The sequence below is a fragment of the Bos indicus genome, chromosome 16 (assembly GCF_029378745.1).
Source record: "Bos indicus isolate NIAB-ARS_2022 breed Sahiwal x Tharparkar chromosome 16, NIAB-ARS_B.indTharparkar_mat_pri_1.0, whole genome shotgun sequence".
Taxonomy (NCBI): Eukaryota; Metazoa; Chordata; class Mammalia; order Artiodactyla; family Bovidae; genus Bos; species Bos indicus.
The window spans coordinates 68,712,525-68,732,863 of record NC_091775.1 but is presented as its reverse complement, the minus strand read 5'-3'; the positions used below and the strand labels follow the sequence as shown (position 1 = coordinate 68,732,863).

At 39.7% G+C, this 20,339-nt stretch overlaps 1 protein-coding gene across 2 annotated transcripts in view; it reads right to left on the bottom strand.

Moving 5' to 3' along the window:
• PLA2G4A (phospholipase A2 group IVA) overlaps nt 1-19,759 on the bottom strand; it is a 174,294-nt gene extending 154,535 nt beyond the window's left edge. The window contains exon 1 of one of the 2 annotated variants that reach the window (XM_019976850.2): nt 19,635-19,759. The gene's annotated coding sequence lies outside the window, so the exon portion shown is untranslated. Of the gene's footprint in view, nt 1-16,323; nt 19,568-19,634 lie in introns of those variants that run through there. The other variant, XM_070768581.1, reaches the window with a different exon arrangement.
• Between the last annotated feature and the right edge of the window lie 580 nt (nt 19,760-20,339).

The window sequence follows — 20,339 nt, the reverse complement described above, 5'->3', positions numbered from 1 at the left end:
CACCAGACTTCTCTGTCTGTGGGATTTTCCAGACAAGAATACTGGAGAGGGTTACCATTTCCTTCTCCAGTGATCTTCCCAATCCAGGGATCAAACCTGAGTCTTCTGTATTCCTTGCATTGGCAGGCAGATTCCTTACCACTGAGCCACTTGGGAAGCCTGTCTCTTAGGCTGAACCCTAATTTTAATACAAGGACTTCCCTGACGGTACGTTGGATAATGGTCTGCCTGCTAATGCAGAGAACACAGGTTCAGTTCCTGGTCCAGGGAGATTCCACATGCGCTGGAACAACGAAGCCCATGCACGACAACTACTGAAGTCCATACGCCTAGAGCCTGTGCTCTGCGACGAGAGAAGCCACTGCAAGAAGGCCTCGCACCACAGGTAGAGAGTGTCCCCTGCACCCTCGACAAGAGAAAGCCTGTGCAGCGACAAAGACACAGTGCAACCCAAAATCAAATACACACACACACACACACACACACAATCTGTTAAAATAACTGTCCCATTTCCATGGAAATGGAAAAGCATGCCACCAGATACAAAGGTACAGATTAATGAGATGGGCCTGTTTCTCAAGCCAGGAAACCAAGACTATGGTTTGTGCCTGTTGGGCTCCTCACTGATGTTCATCCACAATATTCCTTTTGAATTGACTTTTTCCACTCTGTTTTTATTCCTAGACCACTGACACTGCTTCTTTGTCTCTCAAAATTTCATTATTGAAAGTTCAGTTTATTCAGACAAGTTTATATGGAAAATCTCCTAGAGTTTCAGAACAGAGAAAGATTTATGTGGTTTAAAACAGACAAGGCTTGCTGGAGAAGGCAAAAATCTGAGCTGATATTTGAAACCAGGAAAGGGCGCAGATGTCTAGAAAGGGGACGATGAAAACATGTGCTGTGGGAAAAGGTCATGAATAGCAAGCTACAGCCACAGTAGAGATGCCCATCCCATCTCAGGCTCTCATCAGTGCTACCCAGCCACCCCAAAATGCCGCCTGAAACCTTCCTACCACTCCCACCACATACCTTCTTGGGCTTGCCATGCATGGTCTGTGAGATCTTAGTTCCTGGATCAAGGACTCAAACCCGGGGCCCTTGGCAGTGTAAGCACAGAGTTTTAACCACTGGACTACCAGGGACTCCCTCCCCCACATGCCTTCAGTACAGCAGAGTCTCTGCCTGTCCTTCAGGATTCTGCATAAACTCACTCTCGGAAGTAAAGCGTCTCTTTTATCTACATGGTTAGGACCCTGTATTTCTCCTAGATATCTCTTACCACAGCATTATGTACTCTACTGCCATGATTTAGAGGGTATGTCTCCTCAAGCTGTGAGCAACAAGAGGGAAATTCTGTCTCATTCTCCCCGTATTTATTCTTGTTGGACCTCAAGTGATCACTAAACTAATATTTATTAAGGGATGAATGACCAAACTTGGGGATCTGCATGGAGTACAGGGGAAAACTGATTAAACCATAGATGAGGTTCTGCCTTGAGTAACAGTTAAGGAGAAGTAGAACCTAATTATAGAAAGAACCTGGAATGACAAGCTGGAAAATATCTCAGCAATTACTAATTTAAATACTTAATCTTCAAAGATCACATTAAACATTTGCTAGATGCCAGTGATGCTGTGCTAAGTGGTTTATATATATCCTCTTGTTTTATCTTCATGATAAGAGAGGGATTGCTATTGCCATTTTAGAAATAAAGGGTGAGTGTTTAAAATCAGTTTTAAAATCACTGACAACTCAAACTGAGGCAGATGGGCCCCCGTATACTCTACAAGAGAATACTGACTTCCAGAAAGACTAAGAAATGTTTCCCAGCTCATCCGGCTGACAAATGTCGAGCTGCCCCTAGAATCCTGACCCTCTAACTCATACCAAGTTCTCTTTCCACATCATTCTGCCATTCTACAGAAGAACCCACAGCACAGGCAGAGAAAGGGGACACAGTGGAAGTGACACTCTGCATTTGTTTGCTAGGGCTCCTGGAATAAAACACCACAAGCTGCATGGCTTAAACAACAGAAGTTTATGTTCTGACAGTTTTAGAGGCCAGAAGACTGAGAGCAAAATGCCAGCACGCGTGGGGTTTTATGGCTTTGCTGTGTCTTAGTTGCAGGACGTGAGAGTCTCTAGCTGTAGCTCTGGCTTCTCTTGTGGTGCAGGGGCTCTAGACCACAAGGGATCAATACTCGCAGTACACAGGTTTACTTGCCCCACAGCATGTGGGCTCTTAGCTCGCTAACCAGAGATTGAACCCATGACCCCTGCACTGGAAGGTGATATCTTAACCACTGGACCACCAGGGCAGTCCCAGGTTTGGCTTCTTCTGATGCCTTTCTTCTTGGTTTGAAGATGCCAGCTTCTTCCTGAATCCACACATGGTCTTTCCTCTGTACCCATGTTCCCCTGGTGTCTCTTTGAGCGTCCAAATCTTTGCAACCCCATAAACCATAGTCCACCAGGCTCCTCTGTCCATGGAATTCTCCAGGCAAGAATACCGGAGTGGGTTGCCATACCCTTCTCCAGGGGATCTTCCCAATGCAGGGATCAAATCCAGGTCTCTTGCATTGCATGCAGATTCTTTACCGACTCAGCCACCAGGGAAGCCCCTTCTTACAATACCAGTCAGTTTGATGAGGGCCCATCCTGAGGGCGTCCTTTAACTCTGTCATCTCTTTAAAGACTTAATCTCCAAAAGCAGTCACATTCTCAGGGCCAGGGTGGGGGTGGTTAGGACTTTAACATATGAATGGGGAGGAGCACAAATTAGTCTATCACAGTTCAGTAATATAAATGCAACAGATAAACAAATAAGCATACAATTGCTAATGGAGAAGGGTGGCATTTGAGAAGGGAGGAGTAACCAGCAGAAAGGTCCCTAGAGTAACTAGAGAGGTGCCTAGTTTAGGTCATAAAATAGGCACCTAAATAGGACTGTGAGGAGATAAAGGAGAGAGAGCACAGCACTGTTTAGATAGACCAGCCTCCCTCATCTGGTTATTTTGAAAGCATACCCCATACGTGCACATGTGCGCACGTGTGCATGTACGCACACACACACATACACACACACACACAGTGTACTTCAGTGAGACACAATGCATAATGTAGTTTATTTCACCCTTTCATGATTGGGAAATACAAAACTATTTTAAGGACCAGAGAACCGGCTAGCCCAGTTTCACACACTGCGTTACAAAAAAGCAATAATGTCTCCTCACAGTTTGCTGTTATTTTTCCATTGTTTCACCTCTTTGGTGGCAAAAAATAAGGAGCCACTCGGGCTCTATTTTAAGATCACAAAAAAGAAGCAGTCATAATCACCACCTAGACAGACCTTGTGCACATTTGTAAGCTGAGGTCTAAAGATATAAACAAACCTAGAGTTCACCCAGTTACAGAACAGCTGAACTCATGTTGCACTCTCAAGCTGGGGCCCTTTCTTTACACCCTTTCAGCATCCCTTCCTCTCCTTTCCCTCCACTCCCCCGAAACACTCAGGCTAAAAAGATAATAGAGCCCAAATTAGAAGAGCATTTGTATACAACTTAGCTTGACCACTATTTTAAGTTGCTAAGCTATTTTTTGGTGGTGTGAAGCAGGCTTAAGATATGAATCTGAAGGAAAGGAATAACTGAGTTTCTCTCTGTGATTGGTTAAATAAAGCTGGAAAAGAGCCATTTTCACCTTTTATCCTTTTTTAGATTTGAATCATAGTTATTAGACGCTGACTTCCAAATCCTACATGGATGGTTTTTAAAAATTCCTCTTCTCACAATGGACCTAGAGTCTATCATACAGAGTGAAGTAAGTCAGAAAGAGAAAAACATCATATATTAATATATATATATGGAATCTAGAAAAATTGTACAGATCAATGTATTTGCAGGCAAGGAACAGAGACTCGGATGTAGACAACGGGTGTGTGGACACAGAGAGGAAAGGGGAGGACGGGCTGAACTGAGTAGCACTGACATATATATACACTACCAGGGGTGAAATAGACAGCTAGTGGGAACCTGCTTTGTAGCACAGAGAGCTCAACTCAGTCCTCTGTAATGATCTTAAGTTGTGGGATGAGGGGAGGTGGAGGGTGGGAAGGAAGCTTAGGAGGGAAGAAACACCTGTGTACATATAGCTGATTCACTTTGATGTATAACAGAAACTAATATCATATTGTAAAGCAATTATATTCCAAAAATAAAATATGAAAAAAAAAGTTTAAAAAATTTTTCTTCCCCACACAGAATGCTATGGAATAATGTCTCACTGACACTGAACAAACTATATTATGCTCATTTTCAGAAAATGTTCCACCTTTATATAAAAGAAACCTATCATGGAGAGGAATCAGTATTAATGCTTCTTATGATGCTGAAGCTGAAACTCCAGTACTTTGGCCACCTCATGAGAAGAGCTGACTCATTGGAAAAGACTCTGATGCTGGGAGGGATTGGGGGCAGGAGGAGAAGGGGATGACAGAGGATGAGATGGCTGGATGGCATCACTGACTCGATGGATATGAGTCTGAGTGAACTCCAGGAGTTGGTGATGGACAGGGAGGCCTGGCGTGCTGCGATTCATGGGTCGCAAAGAGTCGGACACGACTGAGCGACTGAACTGAACTGGACTATACCTAACAATGTGGCACAAAATGCCAGGAAAAGGAATGGATTTTGAAAAGTGCATTTATTTCTACAATTTTCTCTCTCCAGACCAGACGGTTTGCAAATATGTCCCCCTAGAGTGTATCTGTGTTTTGTTGAGGGCTCCACTCCCTCTTTAATTGCTGCCTCTTTTTATGACGTACTCAAGATTGCCACAGCAGGGAAAGCCATATCTTTTTCTAAAGAAAACAGTCCAGGGAAAACCCCCAGGAAAACCGTCATGCTGGCTTCAGTGTTTCATGAAAGCCATTTTATTACTGGATGAGTTATAACATTCTGGAGAAGTTTTACTTTTCAACTCACACTGTAACTATTTAAAGTAGCCACTGAGGTTGATCTCATAATTAAAAGTGGGATGCTGACTATGATCTCGAAGTGGAAAAAAAATGAAAGAAAAAAATAGCAGGAGTTGTGGAAGATCAAAGGCCGGGTATACCCACCCATCTCATGGGATACTGGGAAGCTAAACCATGAAGCATGACATGAGCGTTCTACAAATCCTGGATTGTGTAACATTATGAATTCAAGTTCATCATTCTGTTTTCAGGTTGTAAGAAGTTTTAGAAGGGGTTTCTGGATACAGTGAATGACAATTCGCTTTTGAAATAATCCAGAAATTTAGTCTTTTGCAGGATTAAGAACTCTGTTCATAGAAAGTGTGCATTTGAGGAGGAATTCTCAGGAGCCCTTAATATGTTTTGTGTCTTGGATCTCTCTGGCAGTCTGATGAAGCCTACAGACCCCGTGATATAGTCTGACACTGAAAAATTCTTAAAATGAAAACACTGGGTTACAAAGGAAACCAATTATACTGAAATACATGGACTCTATGCAGTGTAGTAGACCTCTTAAATGGTATTTATGTATGTTTTGAAGGCTTGCATTTTCTCTTGCTACCTTTGTGGAATACACCCATGTAATTCTAAAGTTCAATGTAAAATTTTTTAAGACAGAAGAACTTACAGAATGATAAGGGGTAAAACAATAGAAAACTAAATTGCTTTTGTTCTCCCTCTGCTAGCACTATAATAAACATGCAAAGCCAACCTGAATATTTAGGGGTTACATATAATAAGCACATGGAGAAAGAAATGGCAACCGCCTCCAGTATTCTTGCATGAAAAAGGCCATGGGCAGAGGAGACAGGAGGGCTGCAGTCCATGGGGTCACAAAGAGTCAGACATGTCTGAGCGACTAACACACACACACACATGTAATAAGCAGAAATAAATGCACTTTTCAAAACCCATTCCTTTTCCTGGCATTTTGTGCCACGTTGTTAGGTATAGTTAAGGTTGAAATGAACTAGAAATACTCATTTGCTCCAAATTATGAAGTTTACATTTCCTCAACCTTTGATCAACAGCAGAGAACAGAGACAAGAACATTAATAAAACCTGTCAGAATGTTTCAGTTGAGCTTCCGCCCATGAAATATAATGCCTCAATGGGTTTGCGAAAATGCAAAATTACCAAAAGCAAAGTTACACTCTTCCCTTCGTTTTGGACAGGAAGAAGTTTGATAACTATACCACAGCCTAAGGACATATGGGCAGCACCAGGAATAAAGTCCAGGATGACTTTCCAACACATGTTAGACACATGTCATTGAAACAGGGAGGGAAGGAGGACAAAGAGGCATCTCCTGAGTGCCAGGCAGTGTGTCTGAGAAACATCTGAGCCAGAAGCACACTCAAGTTCATCTGATCACAAACAGCTTCCTCTCCATACCTCCCTGCCCAGCCTGACACACACAGATTCACTGCTTCCATTCATGGAAGCACCTGGCCATCAACAGTATAAAATTAGAGCACTTCAATAAAAGTACTTATGAAAAATGGCTACTGAATCAAAAATTTATACAAGACTTTTTTAAACTTTGAGGAAATACAAGAGTCAGTATTTCTTTTTTTAATAACCTTTATAAAACTTTTTATTTCATATTGGGGTATAGCTGATGAACAGCATTGTGATAGTTCACGGTGAACAGCAGAGGGACTCAGCCATATATATACATGTGTCCATTCTCTCTCCAACTCCCATCGATCCAGGCTGCCTCATGACATTGAGCAGGGTTCCCTGTGCTGTCCAGTAAATGCTTGTTGGTTATCCATTCTAAATACAGCAGTGTGTACAAAAAAGACCCTTCTTTTCAACGGTGGATTACAATCACTAAATGTTTCAGCTCTCTTTACATTGCACAGTTATATTCTTTGCAGCCAAAGATGGAGAAGCTCTATACACTCAGCAAAAACAAGACCAGGAGCTGACTGTGGCTCAGATCATGAACTCCTTATTGCCAAATTCACACTGAAATTGAAGAAAGTAGGGAAAACCACTAGACCATTCAGGTATGACCTAAATCAAATCCCTTATGATTATACAGCGGAAGTGAGAAATAGATTTAAGGGCCTAGATCTGATAGACAGAGTGCCTGATGAACTATGGAATGAGGTTCGTGACATTGTACAGGAGACAGGGATCAAGACCATCCCCATGGAAAAGAAATGCAAAAAAGCAAAATGGCTTTCTGGGGAGGCCTTACAAATAGCTGTGAAAAGAAAAGAAGCGAAAAACAAAGGAGAAAAGGAAAGATATAAGCATCTGAATGCAGAGTTCCAAAGAATAGCAAGAAGAGATAAGAAAGCCTTCTTCAGCGATCAATGCAAAGAAATAGAGGAAAACAACAGAATGGGAAAGACTAGAGATCTCTTCAAGAAAATCAGAGATACCAAAGGAACATTTCATGCAAAGATGGGCTCGATAAAGGACAGAAATGGTATGGACCTAACAGAAGCAGGAGATATTAAGAAGAGATGGCAAGAATACACAGAAGGACTGTACAAAAAAGATCTTCACGATCCAGATAATCACGATGGTGTGATCACTCACCTAGAGCCAGACATCCTGGAATGTGAAGTCAAGTGGGCCTTAGAAAGCATCACTACGAACAAAGCTAGTGGAGGTGATAGAATTCCAGTTGAGCTATTCCAAATCCTGAAAGATGATGCTGTGAAAGTGCTGCACTCAATATGCCAGCAAATTTGAAAAACTCAGCAGTGGCCACAGGACTGGAAAAGGTCAGTTTTCATTCCAATCCCAAAGAAAGACAATGCCAAAGAATGCTCAAACTACTGCACAATTGCACTCATCTCACACACTAGTAAAGTAATGCTCACAATTCTCCAAGCCAAGCTTCAGCAATATGTGAACCGTGAACTTCCTGATGTTCAAGCTGGTTTTAGAAAGGGCAGAGGAACCAGAGATCAAATTGCCAACATCCGCTGCATCATGGAAAAAGCAAGAGAGTTCCAGAAAAACATCTATTTCTGCTTTATTGACTATGCCAAAGCCTTTGACTGTGTGGATCACAGTAAACTGGAAAATTCTGAAAGAGATGGGAATACCAGACCACCTGATCTGCCTCTTGAGAAATTTGTATGCAGGTCAGGAAGCAACAGTTAGAACTGGACATGGAACAACAGACTGGTTCCAAATAGGAAAAGGAGTACGTCAAGGCTGTATATTGTCACCCTGTTTATTTAACTTATATGCAGAGTACATCATGAGAAACGCTGGACTGGAAGAAACACAAGCTGGAATCAAGATTGCCGGGAGAAATATCAATAACCTCAGATATGCAGATGACACCACGCTTATGGCAGAAAGTGAAGAGGAACTCAAAAGCCTCTTGATGAAGGTGAAAGTGGAGAGTGAAAAAGTTGGCTTAAAGCTCAACATTCAGAAAACAAAGATCATGGCATCTGGTCCCATCACTTCATGGCAAATAGATGGGGAAATAGTGTCAGACTTTATTTTTCTGGGCTCCAAAATCACTGCAGACGGTGACTGCAGCCATGAAATTAAAAGACGCTTACTCCTTGGAAGGAAAGTTATGACCAACCTAGATAGCATATTCAAAAGCAGAGACATTACTTTGCCAACAAAGGTTCGTCTAGTCAAGGCTATGGTTTTTCCTGTGGTCGTGTATGGATGTGAGAGTTGGACTGTGAAGAAGGCTGAGCGCCGAAGAATTGATGCTTTTGAACTGTGGTGTTGGAGAAGACTCTTGAGAGTCCCTTGGACTGCAAGGAGATCCAACCAGTCCATTCTGAAGGAGATCAGCCCTGGGATTTCTTTGGAAGGAATGATGCTAAAGCTGAAACTCCAGTACTTTGACCACCTCATGTGAAGAGTTGACTCATTGGAAACGACTCTGATACTGGGAGGGATTGGGGGCAAGAGGAGACGGGGACGGCAGAGGATGAGATGGCTGAATGGCATCACCGACTCGATGGAGGTGAGTCTGAGTGAACTCCGGGAGTTGGTGATGGACAGGGAGGCCTGGCGTGCTACAATTCATGGGGTAGCAAAGAATCGGACATGACTGAGAGACTGATTTGATCTTATCTGAATGGTTCCAAGTCTATAACCACTGTCTTCTAGGGAGCACTGAGGTGGCCTTAGGAGCTTGCAGGAGTTGAGGAGTAAGATATAAACCATACGCAAGAACCCAGCTAGACATCCAAGAAAGGTTGGCAAGGCAACAGTTAAACTTTTAGAACTTAACAATCTGTCAACTAGGAAGGAAAAGGAGCCCAGCAGGATGTCTCCTGGAAATAGGTAAAGGCACTGAGGGTCACTGAAGTATAGAACCAGGCCTACCAGTTGGCTAAGCCCAGAGTCCAAGAGTTTAAAAGAACAAAGATTCAGTCCTTGCCAATCAGATGCTGGAAATCAAGCTAATTTATGACTACTCCCTACTAGTTAATAATTACCCTAGAAAAAAGGATGTGTCTTCTACAAGCTCATGAATTTCTATGTATTTTTGTTTTCGGTGTTTTGTTTTATTTGCTTTGTGTATTTGGTGGTTTATTTTAAGGATTTCTAGATATTCTTTCACTCTTTAAAGATTTCACTCTTTCTAGATTTCTTTCACTCCCGCTGAAACAAAACAAAACAAACCTCTCCAGAAAAACTTAAGCCATTCTGGCTTCTCTAGGTTTGCTCCTGGCATTTAAACACAGCTGGAGATAAACCACGGAACCTGGCAAACTGGTTTTTAATCTTAGGTTCACTTTCTCAAATCTCAGAGCGGCTCTCACGACTCCACAGCATCTCTCTAAATTGTTCTGGTGCCCTGTACGCCAACACTAGAAAGACTTTCTTCTCACCTTCAAGTCTCTCACGTGACCCCACCCTCACTCTTGGCTGTGACCTCATTTCCCTTCACTGAAAAAACAGAAGGCAGCAGGCTGAAGTTCCCCATCTTCCCACCAGAGACTCTGCAAACTCCTCTGCCCAGGCACTCGGGTTCTTCTACTCCCCGTCATGAAGGAGGCAGAGTTCCTCCTCCTGTTGCGACCCATGGGTGGCTTCTAGACACCAAATCCCTCTATCTTCCTCAGGTGCTTCCCCCTAATGGCCATGCGTTTCTTTTCTAAGTTATCAAACTTTACTTTCTACTAGATCAGCTGATTGGCAAACTTGGCTAGTCTCCCCGCTGACTTCACATTCCTTTTGCCTTCATGTTTCCATTTTTTTAAAAATAGTAGGAATACACCACTTGCTTTAACGACTAGAAAAACAATTATGGTTACTATTAAAATATCCATAAATTACCAAATAAAGCTGAAAAAAAAATCCCTTCCAACCTGTTTTCCAGTGTCGAAGATTGCCTTCTCTCTGGGTGTTTTTCCACCCTCTTTTTCCATCAGTGAACATGCCTGGGGTCTCTCAAAAGACAAACTCCCACTTTCTACATCAGTACCAAAGATGCCCCAACATAACTCCTCAGGGTTCTGCCAAGAGTGTGTCTCCATTTTCACGTTGTGTTTCGTGGACAGATTTCTCGAAAGGGCCATTTGCTCCCAGTGTATCTATTCATGTCCTCAGAGTCCTCACCTCCCATCCCCTCCACCACGTTATCGAATCCCCACCACTCCACTGGAACTGCTCTTATTACCACCACTAATGACTTCCAAGTTTTCAAATGTGGTTGTCAACTGTCCTATCCTGTTTCTCTGGAACCACTTTGCTTTTTTGGTTCCATAAAATCATCCTAACTCCTGGTTTTCCATCAGATTTCTTGGTTGTTCCTTTGCAGGCTTATTTGCAAATGCTGTTCTCTGTCTGAAGCTCCCATCTGAGCCTCACCACCCTCAATCCCTTCCCCTTTCATGCCTGGCTTCTCAACCCTCACATCCCAGTTTAAATTTTACCTCCCCAGGAAACCTTTCCTTCACCTCCCCAGGTTAGCCTGTACTAATAAAGTCCATTTGCTCCTCTTATTATTTGCTTAATTATTATCTCTCTCCTCCAAGAAGGAATTAACTCTTTATTCAGGTATGTCATAAACGTAGCACAGTGCCTAGCATGTAGTTAGTATTAATTAAAACATACTGAATTCGTGAAGGAAAAAATGTGCATAGCCCAGAGATCAAACATTCCTGGATAATACTAGCATCTGCCTTTTTATTTCCTTGACCCAGCAGGTAAAATTCTTAAGTGAAAAAGTGAGTACAGACTATCTAACATGCTTTCTCTAATACCTCTTCTTCTCTGAAGAATTTAAAAAGGTATATGTTTCCTACTCTTTTCTTAGGCATGTTACATATATTAATGAATGCGTGTGCGTGCTAAGTCACTTCAGTCCTGTCCGACTCTTTGCCACCCCATGGTCTGTAGCCCACCAGGCTCCAGCTCTTCCCTGGAATTCTCCAGGGAAGAATACTGGAATGGGTTGCCATGACCTCCTCCAGGGGATTTTCCCAACCCAGGGATCAAATCATATTCATGAACAGTATCTAGAAATTCTTTTCTTCACAGAAACTTATAATTTCTACAAGAGTGCTCTTTTCATTGTGACAATAGCTCATAAGGTATTAATCAACCAAACCAATTTATCAATTTAACACATAATTTAAACAGACAGTAAAATTTTCTGCAAACACTGAATGAGTCTCAAAAAACTGGTTCTTTTATTGCTTTTCACTGACAACAGAGGGGTCATTAGTGATAAAAATAAGAAAAAATCTCATATAAACATTGTGAACTTTTATATATTTTAAATATAAACCCCTGATTGTCACTGCCTCAAAAAATAAGTACCACACATCTTAATATTTTGCAACTAAATTTTTAATTAAGAAATCTTTTTAAATTAGAATTTTTGCTGTGAGAAATCATCCTAAAATATGTTAAGAGCATACTTATCAATGATATAATGATATTCTGAAGTTATATTTGAACATGAATTCCCATTACACACTGAAAGCAATGATTTTGAAAACTATTCCATGAACTACAGAAATGCCCTAGCATTGTCTCTTTGAGATCTAAGTTCATATAACCTCAGCCAGTTTTAAACTCGTGTGCCACTTCTTCATGACAGTTGCATGGAAAGGAAGTTGATACCTGTTTGAGGTAGATAATAACAGGGATTGATGGATACTAAGAAATCTTAATTACAAATGCAGGAATCTAGTATGTCCTCAAAACCATATGCATCTTTAGATACTTTCCTCCAGGATGCTGCTGCTGCTGCTGCTAAGTCGCTTCAGTCGTGTCCAACTCCGTGCAACCCCATAGACGACAGCCCACCAGGCTCCCTTGTCCCTGGGATTCTCCAGGCAAGAACACTGGAGTGGGTTGCCATTTCCTTCTCCAATGCATGAAAGGGAAAAGTGAAAGTGAAGTCACTCAGTCGTGTCTGACTCTTCGCGACCCCATGGACTGCAGCCTACAAGGCTCCTCCATCCATGGGATTTTCCAGGCAAGAGTACTGGAGTGGGGTGCCATTGTTACTTAATTGCTCTAAATTACTTTCCTTACTGGACAGATGGCGCTAGTGGTAAAGAATCTGCCTGCCAATGCAGGAGACACAAGAGACATGAGTTTGATCCCTGGGTTGGGAAGAACCCCTGGAGAAGGAAATGGCAATTCCCTCCAGTATTCTTGCCTGGAAAATTCCATGGATAGAGGAGCCTGGAAGGCTACAGTCCATGGGGTTGCAAAGGGTTGGACGCAACTGAGCACATGTACACACATGCACTTTTCTTACTACTCACATAATACTGCATCAGCTACATATAAAAAGACCACAAAATGGACTACCTTTTTGTCTCAAGAAATAAACAATGAGAGCCTGGGGACAATTCTGGTGTTCCAGAGGTTAAGACTCCAAGCTTCCACTGCTGGAGGCATCAGTTCAATTCCTGATTGGGGAATAAGATCCAGCATGCCAAGAAGAGGCTGAAGAAAACTTACAGACACCAGTTATCTCCTCTTAAACAATCACAGGCAGACACTGTCTCTTCTACAATTACAGATGCAAGAATCTCTCAAGAATACATAAAGGGTCTAACATCTCAAGTTACTGCTGAGGTACGGCACTCATCTTGTTGAAGCTGTGGACATAAAAGTATGGGGCAAATAGGAAGTGTGTCAGTTTACTGACCAAAATTCAGAAGCTACCTGCTGACCTAATGTATCAAGTGGCACAGTTTCATCTAGCAGTCAAACATGACCTACTGTGTATTACTTATGACGGAGTTTTATATATATGTGTAATAAGCCACTCTATAACTAAAGTTGATTTTTACTCCAGAAAAAAAAAAAATTTAGTTTAGGTAAGCTACTGAGTTGTTTGGAAAGGTAAAATAATTGTTTTTCATACAAATGATAAATCCAAAGTCAGAGTAACTATTTTGATACAAATGCTTTAAGCTAACCACCAATATTAACGAGGCCAAAAGAACCATAGGCTCTGCAGGTTGTACTCAGAATATTCTAAAAAATGCTCTATTACTAAATAAAAGCAAAACCTTTGGTAGAATTCGTGTTTTTTGTACAATTCATAATATGTCTATTTTGTATTTTGGGGTTAAACTTCATATACCTTATTTTCTTAAAGTAACATATATCTCTATATAATGCTAAATAGTTACAAAGTAAGAAATTCTAAATTATATAATACTTCTTGAGACTTTCCTGGCAGTCCAGTGGTTAAGCCTCTGTGCTTTCAATGCAAGGGGTGCAAGTTCAATCTCTAGTCAGGAAAATAAGATCCCACATGCCCTGCAGTGCCTCAGGCAAAAAATAATTAATTAATTAATTGGGGGGAAAAAAAGGAAAAAAAATTTTAATTAAAAAGGAGCTAATTCAACAAATAAATAAATCATATACTACTTCTTCAATCATTCTTAAATGTTTATGCAACTTCCTCTATTATGTCAATCAGTAATCTTATAATCCCATGATAAGAACAGAATAGTTAATAGGGGAACTGTTGGCACGTGTACTTTCTAGTTCTTCCCCTATAATTTTTCTGACGTTAACACAAACAGGAAGAGGTTGACAGTCTTAAATAACATGCATCAAAACTGGAAATATAAACCAACCAATTAGTCAATTGAAGCATACAAAATACATCAAAATAAAAATCCTAAGACTTGGATACTAAATAAGCTAGAGCAAGTCCCCAACATATGAACTAGCTCTATTCCAAGAGCGTATTCGTAAGCCCAACAAAGGTAGCCTAGGTACCCAGTCAACACAAGCGACTATATAGTGCTGTACTGTAAGGGTTTATAGTAATACTTGTCACACAAATAATATATACATAAAAAACCAACACAAAAGGTAAAGAAAACATTTTAAATCTTACAGTACAGTACTTTGAAATGTACAGTAGTATGGTATAACAGCTGGCATACAGGGGATGCAACATATGTTCACATCTTTGAAAGTTTACAACTTGAAGGTTTGTATATAAGGGACTTACGGTATTTAACTGTCCACTCACACCTCTTTCACATTTGTAAAATGTGAATATCTGCTCTGCTAACTTACATGGTTATTGTGTGAACAAAGTTCTTAAGTAATCTCTTTATAAACCACAAAACGCTATGCAAACAAAAGGTATTATTGTCCCTCTGATATTTTGTTTCAAACTAGGTAATCAGAAAACAGACTAAATTAAATAAAATGAAAAACAAAACTCAGTGTTATAAAAATGAGTTTTTCATATTATGGAAGACTGAAATCACACATATTATGGATATTTGTTTTCTAACTCAAAACGAACTATTACCTAAAATGCATAAACTTCCCTGCAGACTTCAGAAGTCAAGCAAATGAGGAAGATTAAGGAAAAGGGTGCAGTTGATTTACAAGTGCACTCTCCTCCCTATAAAAAGGGAAAGCAAGGGAAATAAGTGCAACGTGGTCCCAGTCCTTCATCTTTGACTCAGTGGTTATTAAACTCTGACAGGGATCACTTACAGACGATTGCTGAGTTTCACTAAAGCTATTTCAACTCATTCAATAAGCAATCAAACTGGTGGTGCAGCTTCATAAATCGGCTTATGGAGAGCACTGAATTATTTAAGCTTATTTTATATTTGTATGATGGAGAAATAAATTATATTTTCAAAGAATGGTCTAAGGGTGGACCAGGAATCGAAGAGAATCCCCAAAAAAGTGAGAACCACACACTGGCAAAGGTAGCAAAATTTGGGCGCATCTCTTTTTCTCAGGTGTGTGGCAGCACCAAAAGACAGCAACAAAATCGGCTCTGTTGTACTGGTTTTTTTGGAAAGAACTCCAGAACCAACTCTTTGGTTCTCCCAACTGTCACTGCCCTAGTGGCCAAGGAGCAGAAGATCAATAGCTAAAGCTTAAATTCACTGTCTCTAAGTTGGTTCTTGACAAACACGGACACCATTTTTCTTACAAAGCCTTTAGAAAGAGTCATCTGTAACCCTTAGTCCTGTCTCCATCTTCTCTGCATTAAGCAAGTCTGGACGTTCCTAAAGCTGTGGGAGATTCTACAAAAGTTGTGGCCGTCTTCTCGGAAACCTCTTCTACTTCCCTGATTTTGTAGAAAATGACAGTCTATGAGAATAAAAATAACTTGCTTTCATTTTTCTATGCATCTCACCCACTTTTTACGAAAAGTTATCAGGAAACAATATGAACAATCCTCTAAACTTGAAAAAAGCAATGTTTACAGAATTTCTATTTCCATTTCAAAATTTGGCCCTTAATGTTAAGACCCCTAACACTCTTCAAAATTATTGAGGACCTGAAAGGGCCTTTCATTATATAAGTTATATCCATTGATATTTACCATATTAGACATTAAAATTGAAAAAAAGATTTTAAAATCACATTAAAAGAGGCAATTCATAAATACAGAGACAGAAGAGGCTGTCATGAAAACTGTTCAACCTTATTTCTGAAAGAAATGGAAATTTAAACAAGATACCATTTTCATATAACAATTGTCTCAGTTTTTTGATTTGCTGTTATTTGTTCTGTTTGTATATTAACATCATGTTGGCTTAGGGAAATTATACTCTTATTCTATTTATACATGGATACAATATTTATCAACAGAAAATTGGCAAAAATAATAACTAGCACTCCACAATATTTTGCTGAATATTTTTTAAATCCTCTAGATACTCAATAAATATTATTATTAACCTTTTAGAGTTGACAAAAGAACATTCTGATAAAGCATTTGACTTAACGATCTCACCTGTACTTAGGAGAACTTTTAATAGAACTTGAAAAATACATTTTAAGAATCTATCCAGGACTTCCCTGGTGGCACAGGAGATAAGAATCCACCTACCAGCGCAGGGGAGACTGGTTTGATCCCTGTCCAGAAGATTCCACATGCCACAGAGCAACTAAGCCGGTGCGCCATGACTGCTGAAGCCCCAGTGCACCAACTACCGAGCCCTCATGCTCCAGAGCCTGTGCTCCACAAGAGAAGCCACGCCAACGAGAAGCCCAACCGCTGCAACGAAGAGTAGCCCCTGCTCGCTGCAACTGGAGAAAGCTGGCACACAGCAATGCACACCCAGCACAACCGAAAATAAATAAATAAATAAAATTTTAAAAATCTATCCAAATGAAATAAACAAACATTTGTATTGAGAGGTCCTAAGTGAATCACTATTAATAACAGCAGAAAATTTTCATCCATGTAAAGATCTAGCAATTTATAATCAGCCAATACAGAATTTCCACTGACAAAAAATTAGATCTTAGAACCATACTCTCTGGCTCAGGGCTAGATTGCCATTGCTTGCATAGTGCCTGACACATGGGAGGGCTCAGTAATATTTGTTTATTATATGAATGAATAGTAAAGAAAAACCAAAGACTATAAAAATGTCTTGAGAGAAAATTTCATGATTGAGGAGGAGCATGTTACAAAACAGCATGAACAGCGCATTAAATTAATTAAACGTGGAGGTCATTAGACTCAGGTGACCCTGATCCCACCACGACCTGCATCAGCAAACCAAAATTTAAGCCAGTAAATGCCTCAAAGTTACAAAATCAAAAACTAAGGACAATCATTCAGAAATAGCCAACTAAGCTTTATAGTGTCAGTGAAGCATTCCTAACCACTTCTGGTTGGGCACTGCCTCATGCCAATCACTTTTTCCTCAAATAAACTCAAAAAATTTTAATATGCCTCAGTTTATCTTTTAACAAGTGTGATCACAATTTTGTGAAATCTACATATGGATGAATGTATTATAGAAAAATGTCTAGAAATATGAAGAGATGTATATAGTTGAATTCCTTGTGTCTATGCTGATGCATGCTAGTTACTCAATAAATATTTCTGATTGAATAAATGACATTTTAAAAGTAGTTACCCCTTAGGGGGACTATATGTACAGTTTTCCTTTTCCTCTTTGCAATTTCTATATTTGACAAGATTTAACCAGTAAGCGTGAATTATCTTTGTAATAAATAAGAATATGATAAAACATAATTATGCTGGGAAATGTCATTAGGAATTTAGGAGCAAAAGTAGCAAATATAGACATCCTACAATCTAATAAAAAAAAATAACATGTATCTCACTTCCCTATTATGTTTTACTGATTGCATTTGGCAATAAGAAATATCAGATGTTACAGAAAAATGGCAAGCTTAAGATTGTACAGCTACTATTGGGGTGGAGTCTAGAATGTAGGTCATTTGATTTCCAGGCAAGTAGTTTTTCTATTACACCAATTATTTAGAGTTCTGAAACACTAACTGAATAAATGCAATATTCACTATAAGGCAGTTCTTATAAGTGAAATAATTTACTAATTATTTTATACTGTCAGAAAACTCCAAAATTCTAAGAAATACTATGTTTTCACATGACATGAATCATTTGGAGAATCTGAAATTCCTAAAGGTGTTTAAAAATTTGTGCATTTTAGAGGAACATATGTCATTATTCAGGGAAGGGGTCTATAGCTTTCATAAGATTTGTAAAAGGGTCTGTGAAAATAAAAAAGAAGTTGAAAATGACTAAAGCTTAACTCTGCAAGCAAGAGGAAGAAAAAAACTAATGGTAAATAAAAGGCATAAGAGAGGAAAAGGAACCATAGCTAATTCTGAATTCCTCTTTTTTATTCCTGGAACATATTTTTTTTAATATGCAAACAATTTGGTTTTTATGACTTTGCTTTCTAAGCAGACACTAGGAATGATACTGATGGGTTAAAAACACAGGCAAATTACCTCTGTGGGATGAGCTTTATCAGGTACTGTTAGCAAGAAGCTGATAAATGTAAAATGTAAAAAAAAAAAAGAAATTAACATTGCAAGTCACTTTCAAGATATTTTTCATTCATGTTTAATTGAGAAAAGGAAAATTATTAAATAGATTTCTTAGTTTCTTGTCCCATGAAATGTGCTTCCCCTACAGGAAGTTTGTGAAGCAGTTTTGAGCAAATGCAGATTAAACACTTCTCTGTGCATTTCACAATTATTGCTTAAATGAAAATTTAACTCTTCCTTTGCACAATGAAAGAACCAAATACCTGTTGTTTAATCCCAATATTCAACTTGATCGGCAAAGTTTAGAGATATCTGGAATATAATTTTAAAACTCTTAAGCAAGATTTGTTTCATTACTCTTCCCTGCAAACATCTCTTAGGCCACAGTTTCAAATTTGTGCAACAAACAGAAATAAAACAAAACAGAAATTCCCTTTGAATCCAAAAGGTTATACATGCAAATATCATAGCTTGAAATTGACATACACCCAAATGGTCTGCCTCCAGCGTGCTCCACCTCCCTTAGATGAATACGTGCTTACGTCATCAACCAACCTGAAGACCATTTCTTGTTTTACTTTTTGAGGTCATTTCTAAGACTAAAATGAGTACAATATAGGAGACTTAAATAAGTTAAACCACTATCATTTCAAATCCAAGTGGCTTTTTTATTCTTTTTTTAAGGAATGCTTTCAATACGAAATTACTAAAATAGTTCCACACTCAAAACTTAACTTTCTTATTTGAGCAAATCTTTTCCACATCTAGCTCCAAGCTCTGCCCTCTTGGCATGTCCAATAACTTAGAAGGACGAATCAGAAGGCCAGTCATTGTACAATCAGTTTTTCAATGTTGTCTGTCTTTTCGCACAACACTGCTACACATTAAATACCCAGGTACGCTTTGCATAAGTAACCGAAATGACCGTTTATCAATTAAACCTTAAATGAATCGATAAATTCCTTCGCTAAAGATCCTCAGGGCTGTCAAACAGCAGGTTGCTTGAGTGTGGGTATTGGCCACCACCTCACGTGGAGCTCTAGCTAGAGTCACCTCGCCTCGGTTCTGAACGTTAGCTTTCTTTCCGGGCTGTAAAAGAAGGAAACGCCTTATCTTGGACTCCACAGTGCATCTAGCCCCCGGAAAGCAAACTGGCATTTGTTAGAAGGAAATTAAGGTCCCCCGATCTGTGTCTCATTGCAAAAGGCAGAGGACATGCAGACTTTCGAGAGAGCGATGACTCCTAGTCTTCCCTCCGTCCCTCCTTCCTTCCAAGCAAGGTAGAAACTAAAAGTTAGCGAGAGTGGGAGAGAGACCTGGAGCTAGCAGGGGTGGGGGTGGGGGAAGAGTAAATAGATTGCTTACAGTTCCCAGAGTTACAGTGAGATCCTTCGGGCTCCTTTACGCCTCTAGTTTTCTGTCGGGATCCTTTCTTAGCCCGGGACCACAGAGAAGTTCAAGTCTTATCCTTGGTAGGAGGGGCTAAAATGTGGGCTGGTTTCCTTTCGTCTTTGCAGATGCGTTAAGGTGGAATTAAAGAGGAAGGGAGGGAAAGCGCTGTTCTTGGAGGAGCTAACATCTTAAATGTCAATGTTTACTGTTTAGAACTAGGAGGCTGAAGTCAGACATCATGCACAAGTAAAATGTAAGTTAACCAGTTCTAAATGTCATGGATGCTGTGTATGTGTGTGTATGTTTGAATATACTTCTTGTCCTTAAGTAGCTACTGCTTCCTCCTTTTTTTTCTAAACAAGAACTCAATTGAAAAGATGAATATCAGGATGGGGAACACATGTATACCTGTGGCGGATTCATTTTGATATTTGGCAAAACTAATACAATTATGTAAAGTTTAAAAATAAAATAAAATTAGGAAAAAAAAGAAAAGAAAAGATGAATAACCCAGAGCATTTTTTTTTCCTCTTTACAAAGGCAAAGTTTTTAACGAACCTAAAATATAGGCTACACATTTTGGAGATGAACTATTAAACCACTTAAAAAATGAAATCCATTTAAATATTTCCTCCCCAAACACCAAAGGCCAATTAATAACCACGTGCTTGTAAATTT